Here is a 10,162-nt window from a genome sequence, read left to right as displayed (position 1 = left end):
GTTTGATAGAAGAAGATTAGCAAGTCTGCTCGATTCATAGTATACATGCATTTTTAATGTATATTTAACCAAAAAAGATTTTGTCATTAAATTTATTCTTATTAGTAAACTGCATTACACAACTTTAGATAAAAGTTGTAGGGGAGACTGGATACGGTTGTGCAACTTTTTTTTGATCAGCAATAATTTCATTTTTTTGCCAATCTATCTGTAAACAAGTCCCTCTGTTAACGAACTCACTTTAGGTTCTTTAAAAGCAACTATAGAAACTTGTTCGAACAAACATACTTTATCTTTCTCCTTTTGGAGCCTTGAAATGATTATAGTTTAGCTGTTATGACGACTGGCACAACCGTACCCAGCCTTTCCTAATGTTCTTTTTTTTAAATTGTTAATAAATTAAATGAAGAATTATTTTTGTTGGATTAATATTATAATTATCTAGAAATATCTTATCATATACGAAGTGGGACTTTCTGGACAATTAGTAATTTCATGAGAATCGAGAAAGAATTAATAAAGCTTTCCAAAAGTAACTAAAACATCACTAATGAAAAGATTAATAAATAGAATATGGTTTTCATGGTTTTCCTTTTAGGAACTTTTGACTTTGACATAGAGCCTTTGACTATAATTTTAATACTATTATTTATTTTATAATATTCTAATATTTTATTTATAGTTCATATTTATTACTCATCGAATATAGAATTTTTAAATGCCTGGTATATGCTCCAAAAATTAGATATAATTTTTTGAATAAAAAATAGACGTTTTCTAGTAAATGGGACCGTTGATACTTAATTATTGGCACTTGCAATAAATGTATAGGTGAGATGTAGGTAATTTGCTAAAGATACTGAGAACTGTAAAAAGTATCTGAATTATCAGCATTTATTTTCTATCCAAGGTTCATTTCTAACATCAATAATTAAAACTATGTTACTTTATGCATGCTAACAAAAATTTGTCATTATGATGCTGATAATATACTGCAACTGCCTACTAATATACGTTGAAGTGACTTTGTAAAAAGTTCAAACTCTAGATAGATTATGATATTTATTTCTGGCAAAAACAAGTAAAACATATGGTATATGTGTGTTACTGTTTATGTTTACTTTGTACGTAAAACCGGCAGCAGCATCATAATAGGCAAATCCACGCATAATCTCCACGATGATCTACATGTGTATTATTTTTAGTATGGGATGCGCCATCTATTTTCGGACGGTGTGTCTTTTCACTCTAACCAGTGGTGCATAAACATAATAGACGACCAGTCGGTGTAAAATTTACTCCACATTGTAGAGATAAACATTAATTTTTGAATCTATTTAAATTATAGAGATGCGACGAGAAACATAAGGAAGAAACTCTATAAAGTACCTTGAAATCACACGTACCCATCCTGTGCAAGCATAAACTGATAGAAAGACATTTTCTATGGCAAATGAACCTTTTATTATAGCATTGTATTAATTATTAATAATAACTGTGGGGTTAATTCTGTGGTAAAATAGACATAACACAGCGTTGTTATGGCAATGTTATGTTATACTCCTTTCTTGGTACTAAAAACTGTGAAAATGCTATAAATTTGCTGTTGCATTAGGTGTTTTACCTATAAAACCGTGTGTTATAAATGCACAATATAAGGATACTGTTTCGATAACATTTTTTTGAGGTTTGTGCATTTTCTAGGTTATCTTTTATTAATTTAATACACGCATGCACAGCCACCACCAGCAGCACATTTTTAGTACAAGAATAAAAACAACATCTAAGCGTTGTCATAACAACGCTATGTTAGCGTCTATTTCCGGGAATTGACCCCTATGAGTTAATAATAAAATACGTTTTGATATTATACAACTCATTTGTGAGAATTCATATATACAATGCCTAAAGAATTTTTATATCCAAATCACGTTTGGTATAAATTGTATTTTACTTTGAAGATTCTATACTAAAGAGGAGCCTATTCTCCGAATAAAACAGAATGTTATGGTAACATTTTGTTATGGGTCTATCTTTGCATGAATCGGTAGTGACGAAATGTCATATAGCTGTGTGTGATGTAAATATGTGTTTTCGTTACTATATTCGAAAGCATTTTTACCTGAAACTCGCACCCATTTATTATTACACCGTACAGATATGTCACAAATTCTCAATGTCTACTGAATAATTCATCAATTCAAATTACCCTTCTTCAATTCAGCTTACAGTTACCAATCCCTGATTTATATGTATATATATTTTATTTTTAAATTGTGATCCGACACAAAAAAATCCACAGCAAAAATCTTCACCAACTGTTGGACTTCGAAACGAAGCGAGTTTCGATTTCGAATTTCGGCAACGAGAATAATTCCGTCACTCGCTGCGGATGCATAGAATTTTAATTAGAAAATTAGACCGGTCTGTTTTAATCCTTCACTAAACACAGAATTAGACTGCACAGATTCTCAAACTGTAGTTTTGCTATTGCGCTATTGATTCTTGCTTAAAAAAATCTTATCCGCCTGAAGTTAAGTTGTCATATATTGGGTATGTGATATATGTTTCCCAATGTGTTGTTAACCGCGGAATCTAAAGTCGAAATTGGAGGCTAAACTTCAAAAATAGAGAAAAAAAAACGACAAAATCTCTAGTCTAGAAATTTTTATACGTGATAATTACAATCTTATCATTTTTGTCGTTTTCTGGTTCTTTTTTCCTTGAATGACCTGGAATGCTTTTTCACCTATGTTGGGAATCCAGCAATCATTATTTCTACATTAACATATTTTCCGATACCGATGAAATAATTTCCAACCAATAAGTTTTAATTTAGAATGACCAACATAGATGCAATATCTTATTTTTTCTGATGCGAATTTTTTTTTTGTAATTTGTTAATAACAGACCTAAAATTTATATTCAATTTCAAAAGAAATTTCCTTAATTACTTAGAAATCTCATGGAACGTTATGTTTTTATTTTAACGCGTCAGAAAGCATTATTATAAATTACAATTTCTATAGACAATCTCACAGTATGTGACAAATCCAATGAGTGCATTAGTATACGATTGAATTTAACATTTTTCTCTCTATCTTCCTGATTTCATATATTATCATAATTTATACATAAATTAGACGAACGGTACACGGGTACTTTCTTTTCAATGATCGTTATACTGTGTAAATGTATTTAAACAATATAATATTTATGTAACCACGATTTCTAATTTATTGACAATATATATATTGGAATATTAATTCGGTTCCGAATGGATTTTATTTATATTTTTCATTAGTAAACGAAATTTCACATGGGACATAAATTTTGTCAGTTTGACAAGATTAATATTAAAGACTTAACTATAACAGTGTTGCTGAAGAAATAACAAACCCACACGTTTATTATTAATTAACCAAACTAATTAAGGCGCACTAATTATGCTCTGAAATAATTCGTTTTTATATGTGGCATAAAGATATATCTCAACGGAGCTTTCACATATTAATCATAACAATTTCAGCAGTCAAACTAATTTCTAGTAATGATATTTTTGCATATCAAACAATTTTTTATATACTAGTGATGATGGGTCACGTGTCTACCACCGTTAAAGCGGTTTCAAATCGAAGTTTGTAAAATCAATACATCAGTATATTTATTACATTAAATTTATTTGCAATAAATTTTAATTTTTCATTAAATATAAATAAGTTAATTATTATGCTGAATTTTAAATTTAATTTTTAATATAATACAGAATGTCGTGGTATTGAATTTATTAATATACTATTAAGCTTCAACGATCATTTTATTGTAATTACATTTTCATACTGATATAATCGTAGAATCTCGTACAAGATAATTTTTTATGTTGAATGCAGAATAAAATGTCGAATTCGATTTTGGTATTGCACATGATGACCTCGTGAATAAGTACTATAATTTACATATCTATTTATTCAGCAAATTAGGTGAATGCCAAAATTTAGAATATACGTTAAAATATCATTATCTCATAATGAAAAAAATGACCGATATAAATTTATTTCAACTTCTTTTTTACCTCAAATGTCTTTTGAGTTTCAATTAAATGATCTATTAATTTTTTTTGTAGAATACAGCAGTAATTTGTAAACATATTTTAGATATTCAATTGAACATGTTTGCTGATTACCAAGGGTCAATGGGGAGTAAATAGTTTGCAAATTACTGCTGAATTATACAAAAAATCTCAATAAATGGTTTAATTGAAACTCGATAGTCATTTAGGGTACAAAAGGGTCGGGGAACGAGAGCAATTGCAAAATTATAATAATTATTATCATTATTTTAAAATCTTAGAATTTATATTATATGGAATACCCACAAAGCGTACCTATGACCCGTTGTGAGTTTAATATATTATTTTATAAAATAGTAAAATTTCAAATTCCATTATGAAAAAATTCTAACCTCCTAGGTGCAAAAGCGAATAAATTTTTTATTAGTGTCAAAAACCTTTTGAATTGAAAATATTATATAAAGAGTCGCCTACACTTATCACAAGACGGTGCGAATTTCATCATTCGTCTACGCCATGCAATGATGTTAATAGCCTTATGTTCCATCGTCCAACTTTTTTCCGTTCAATTCAGAATCGTTCAATAAACGATTATGGACGCTTCTTTCTTTGTGTACATCGACATTTATCTGCCGATCATCCGAAATGAAACAAAGCTTTCCGTCTTTCGTCTTTCGAATTTTCCCGTCTTGGTGGAAAACGTGATCATACTTCATAACTAAAGCCGCGCTCTACGATGCGAGAGAAAAAGCACGTGGAAAACCCGACAGGACGAGAGATCTCCCTTTGCGAAAAAAGTGACATCGGGAGTATGGGTTCGAAGCCTCGAGGCTGGTAATAGACAGGGGAAGGGGTTAGTGTTTACTCAATGTACAAAAAAGTATTCATAAAAGTTATTATTATTTACCAAAGGCGATATTTGATATGAACGATATTTAAATATTAATATATTTAGTAATTATAAGAGAACATACGTAACCGTAAGAAAAAGTTCATTGCTAGAAAGAGGAATTATTGAAGAAAGACACTGTTCTAATTGATTATCCAATCAACTGTTTTAAACCATAATTCAATTAACTGTCGTTAAATAAAGAAGGACTTTGTTTAAAAACATGACTCCTTAAGAAATAACATGTTTTAGAAATAAACTGTTTATTCAATAAAGTCACTGTCGAAAAAAAACCTATAGTTAAATCTTCACATATCATCAATTTATGTTGCAAATATTTTTGAAATTATAATTGATGTAATTGTAAAGACTAATATTATTTTATTACATAGCCCACACTATGTAAGTAGTTTCAGGAGGACTTAAAATTACATAGTGTATTAATACAATAATAATGCATCATTGCACTTTAAAATATCTAACAGTTGTCTACATATATTTATCGGATCTATGTTTTTGAATATTCTCATTTTTTAATTTATATTTTATGGAATAGTTATATTCAAGAAAATATCTCTTAGCAGTTTTTAAAATGCATTAAAAATTTTACACCCCATTTTTTAAATATACATATACAAATTTTTGGAAATTTCAACGGTATTTTCCATCATGACTTATCCACTACACTCTCCGACTTTAATAGTGTCAGATTAGCGAGCTTTTACTGTATATTTACAACATTTTATATCTGAGAATTATTATATCAGCTAATGAAGTATTCTTATTTCAGTAAAAGTTTGCAAATACAGTTATTTCGTCCTTTAGTAATCCATATTTGTTTTTTTCCTTGTGTGTTCACTTTTTTGCATATTAAATTTCAATTATTTTCGTATATCTGACAGTTTAAAAACGTATTTGCGGAATTATGGAAAACAATAAGAATTACCCAAAATATGAATAATAAGACTGCTGACATTGTAAACTAAAAAAAACAGTGCCGTAAGAAAAGTTGATGTTGAAATATTATTTTTGAAGTTCCATTTTTATTTTGCACCACTAGTGTCTCCTTTTTAACTTCCCGTGGGGCAAGTTATAGTAATCGCAAAAAACTCGAAAATGAAAATTTTTATATATCTTTACGTTTCAAAGGTTTCTGAACATTTTGGCATACCTTAGAAAAAATGGATGTATGTGTGTGTGTGTGTGTGTGTGTGCGTGTGTGTGCGTGTGTGTGTGCGGATACAAATTTTCGTCGACGATTTCGGGAACACCGATCAACCGATTTGAATAATTCAAAAAACATTTGATTTGTATTGATAAGGAGACGTGCTGATTAGTTTTTGGCAAAGGCAGGTCTAGCCATTCCAAAGATACGGGGCAAAAAGTGCCAAAAATGGTAACTCAGTTTTTAAGAGAACGGACCGTCCGATTTTAATAATTCAAAAAACATTTTACTTGTAAGAATTGGTCAAATTTTCATAAAGGCAGGTCTAGCGGTTTCGGAGATCTAATAAAAAAGTAAAAAAAATGCCATTTGGCGGTCAAAAATGATCATTAGACAAATGCACATCAAATTATCAGATATTTTATAGAGATTTTAACAATAAGTATAAATTTTGTTTGCATTCCTATGGGTTCCATACCAATGTTTATTTATTAGACGGCGACGCGGCGCTTACGCGCTTTGACATTTTGTCTCTATGCAGTTAAAGCAGTACGATAGCTTTGAAAAAAGTACAGAATTTTCAAAATATGTCAAAATAAAGAAAATATGTCAAAAAAAGTAAATTTTTGTCAAATTTATAGTTTCTCAAAAATCTAATTTTTTAGAAGTAATTTTTTTTCAAAAATGTTAATCGTTTTTAAAAAAATAATAATTTTTGGTACGGGTAGTTCCAGCAATTTGCCTTAAGGCACGATGCCCTAATTGCCTTAAGACAGAATTCCACTTACAGCTAGTTTTATTTAAGACAGTGTTGAGTAAATTTTTCCCTGTCGGCCTGACCATTCCTCTGTGGCAAGGCAAGTGATGGTCCTTGTTCTTATATTACCCCGCGTTACGATATGAACAATACTATATATCGTATGGCGCCATATCGAATGCCGATACTTCATGCGTTGAATATGAAAATAGTATACGCAAAGAATATTGCCGAGGATATTGATGGTAAAGAGGATCTCAGAATTGTGTAATACTCTTCATACGGTAAACGTACGGTATCCATAAGGGTGGAAAGATTGGCAGATTTTCTGAAAACGAAGTGTTTCTAGTCAATAATGAAAAAATTCTATCGTGCTCTATTGAACCTTACTAAAAAGAATATTATAGTGCAATAATAACCAAATAAATACCAAAGCATACTTTTCATTCCTTAACACATTTTTTTTTAATTTATTTATTCAAGTGATTAAAATGATAATTCCAATGAATGCTTGATTAGAGACTAAATACATACATTGCAATATTATATCAAACAAAATTTGTTCAATAAATAATGAAAACAATTTGTAGTGCAACTCTCAATTATACTAAGAAAGTACTTATTATTAATTAACTATTTTAATAGCCGGTTAATGGAAGCGAATAAATTTTGCAGAATTTTGCTGACCCTAAAGTAAGAACACTATTACATTTAAGTAACTATATCTTGATTCAAAAAAATTATATGATATACATGTCATATCATGACAAATAGTTTTAATCTTGGTCTGGAAATAATACCCATCTCGGCCAACTTGGCGTTGATATTAGATTTTTACTTGAGATTATAGAGCAAAATATGATATCAAGTGATAATATCTATATCTCAAATTGCAGCATATTTTGTTCTATAATTTTATGTGAAAATCTGATATCAACACGTTTTAGATTAAAAATCTAATAAAAATATAATCAGATAGATAATAGTCAACCACTACTGCATTCAAATTGCTCAAGGTAAAAGAATACTATAGTAATCGCGTTATTTCATAATTCAATTAAATGTTATAATATACACGTCATTTTATAACACAATTCAAAGGAATTCATTTTGGCATTTACGTTATTCTTTAACATAATTTAAATGAGTGCTATGGTTTTTGCAAGACTTCATAACAATTTAAATTTAAATACTGAGTTCACATAGTATACGATACAATTCAAACAAACGATGTAAAATTTATCTCATTATAAAACATAATTTAAATGAATGCTATAGATTTCACGTTGTGTTATAAAAACAATTATATTGATTGCTGTAATATTTGTACCATAACACAATCGTAATGAATTTTATAACATGTCAATTTTAACGTTTATACTAAAATTTTGTTGTCTATTTAGGAAAATATCAACTCTTCCTTCATAATAACGAATAAACAAAATATACAAACAGCAGAATCATATACCGATTTGTCGATTACCCACAAACTGCGATCTCCTCCCAAGATAATAAATTGCACTTCGCACTTAAAAAACACGTCCCGCCAAAACTCTGGTTCGATGAAACCGTTAATTATAATTATTAATTAAGTTTTATTACTTCTGCACCATATTGTGTGTATTATTAATTCATAGAACTCGAAGAAGGATTATGCCTCTATAGAATAATACATGTATTTTCGTATTGTTGTCAGTGTAATTAATCACCACACATGGGCGCGAAGCAAAAAGTGGAATTTGTCATCGTGCAGACAATGCCGAGTTAATTATGAGATGTTTGTGTTGCCTTAACCCAATATTCCCAACGATTGTTCGAAAGAGTTAAAGAAACTTCTGGAAGTTGGATAGTTTTAAAACTAAATAATAAAGTTGGATAAAGCAATAAAACTCAGCGTCAACTGTATGAACAAAACCGTAGAGACATCATCCAATGCTATAAAATTTGACCCATTTTCTAGTACAATATACTTTTCTCAATTTATATTTGCTATTGAGTTCTAAGAAATAGAATACATTTTCTATCCACCATTTTCTATCCTCCATAGCGTTGAGTTAGAATTTCACATAACAGTTATCAATTATAATGTCTCAAAATCTCGTAATGATTCCCAGAATCTTTCAAAAACCAAGTAATATAAATTGAGCAATGAAAATTATTTCAAGATACCTCGGCAATGACGTGTTTGCAATTCATAAGAAAACGTGATATGACTTCGGGCGCTTAGATGTTCGTGAATCATATGTAATTTTACATACGTACTCGCTTTCCGAAAATTGAGAGGAATATATAGTAAAAAAATAATAAATAAATTAAGAGAAATATATAGTATAAAGAATAATATGAAATAAGAATCGTGATGAATGTCATAATTCACAAAGATGCACTTATGACTGAAACGACTAGTTATTTTTCTTAAATAATAAGATCATTGGAAAATCTATGTTGATTATCGATTGAAGTTCGTTTAGTATTAATTGTTCAATAGTAAATAGTCATCAGCACATTTCCTTGAAAGTAATAATTAAGCATGGCTAAAAATGTAAATCTGATTAAGTTGAGTGCAATGTGCACATGTACAGTGCATTTTTCTTTCTTTTACTCACATATTTTGGGGGATAATTATAATATCCATTTTCTATTATTTGAAATTTGAATGAAAATGCTATATAATATGCGCAATATATAGAGGAATATCCGAATCAAAATATTAAAATTTATAAAATGGATAGAAAAGAAAAAAATGCCCCTGCTTTTCCAAATACTATATGCATCATGATACATCCGGGCGCGCACTAGACGAATCTCCGCTCCGGCATTTCCGGGCCAACACGAAAAATTCCCAAAAATAATAACCGTTCACTTAAACGCACGCGTATAATTTATTGAACGGCTTGTTATGTGAAACAGGTTATTAGTTTATTATTCGACATTCGTATACACTTGCCGCGTTTCATTATGAGTTGTCTTTTTGGAGTTACGAAAGTTTCACATATAAAATTATTTTGATTAATCAAAACGACTCATTTTATTGCATTTGAACTGACCATTTTATAAACATACTTCATTACATATTCATGTAGTTAAATTTAACTCCTAAATGCATGAACATGCATTATCAGATAAAATTCTACGTACTATTTTTTACATGAAACTTTCTAGTTATGCATTTAACAAAATATGTTTATCTTAAATCATAAACACCTTGGCAATTAAATCTTGTTTTATTAACTAATTAACAATTGTTAGAATGTCGCTTTGCATATTTGCCGAAGCAATTGC

The 10,162-nt window shown here is 29.4% G+C and overlaps 1 protein-coding gene across 1 annotated transcript in view; it reads left to right on the top strand.

Moving 5' to 3' along the window:
* LOC113372564 (cytochrome b5) overlaps positions 1-10,162 on the top strand; it is a 70,499-nt gene that overhangs the window by 13,391 nt on the left and 46,946 nt on the right. The window lies entirely within an intron of this gene.

Source organism: Ctenocephalides felis, unplaced genomic scaffold, assembly GCF_003426905.1.
Source record: "Ctenocephalides felis isolate EL2017-DRISC unplaced genomic scaffold, ASM342690v1 CF-g0.4_SCAFFOLD_01604, whole genome shotgun sequence".
Lineage (NCBI taxonomy): Eukaryota > Metazoa > Arthropoda > Insecta > Siphonaptera > Pulicidae > Ctenocephalides > Ctenocephalides felis.
This window is presented reverse-complemented; position numbering and strand designations above follow the sequence as displayed.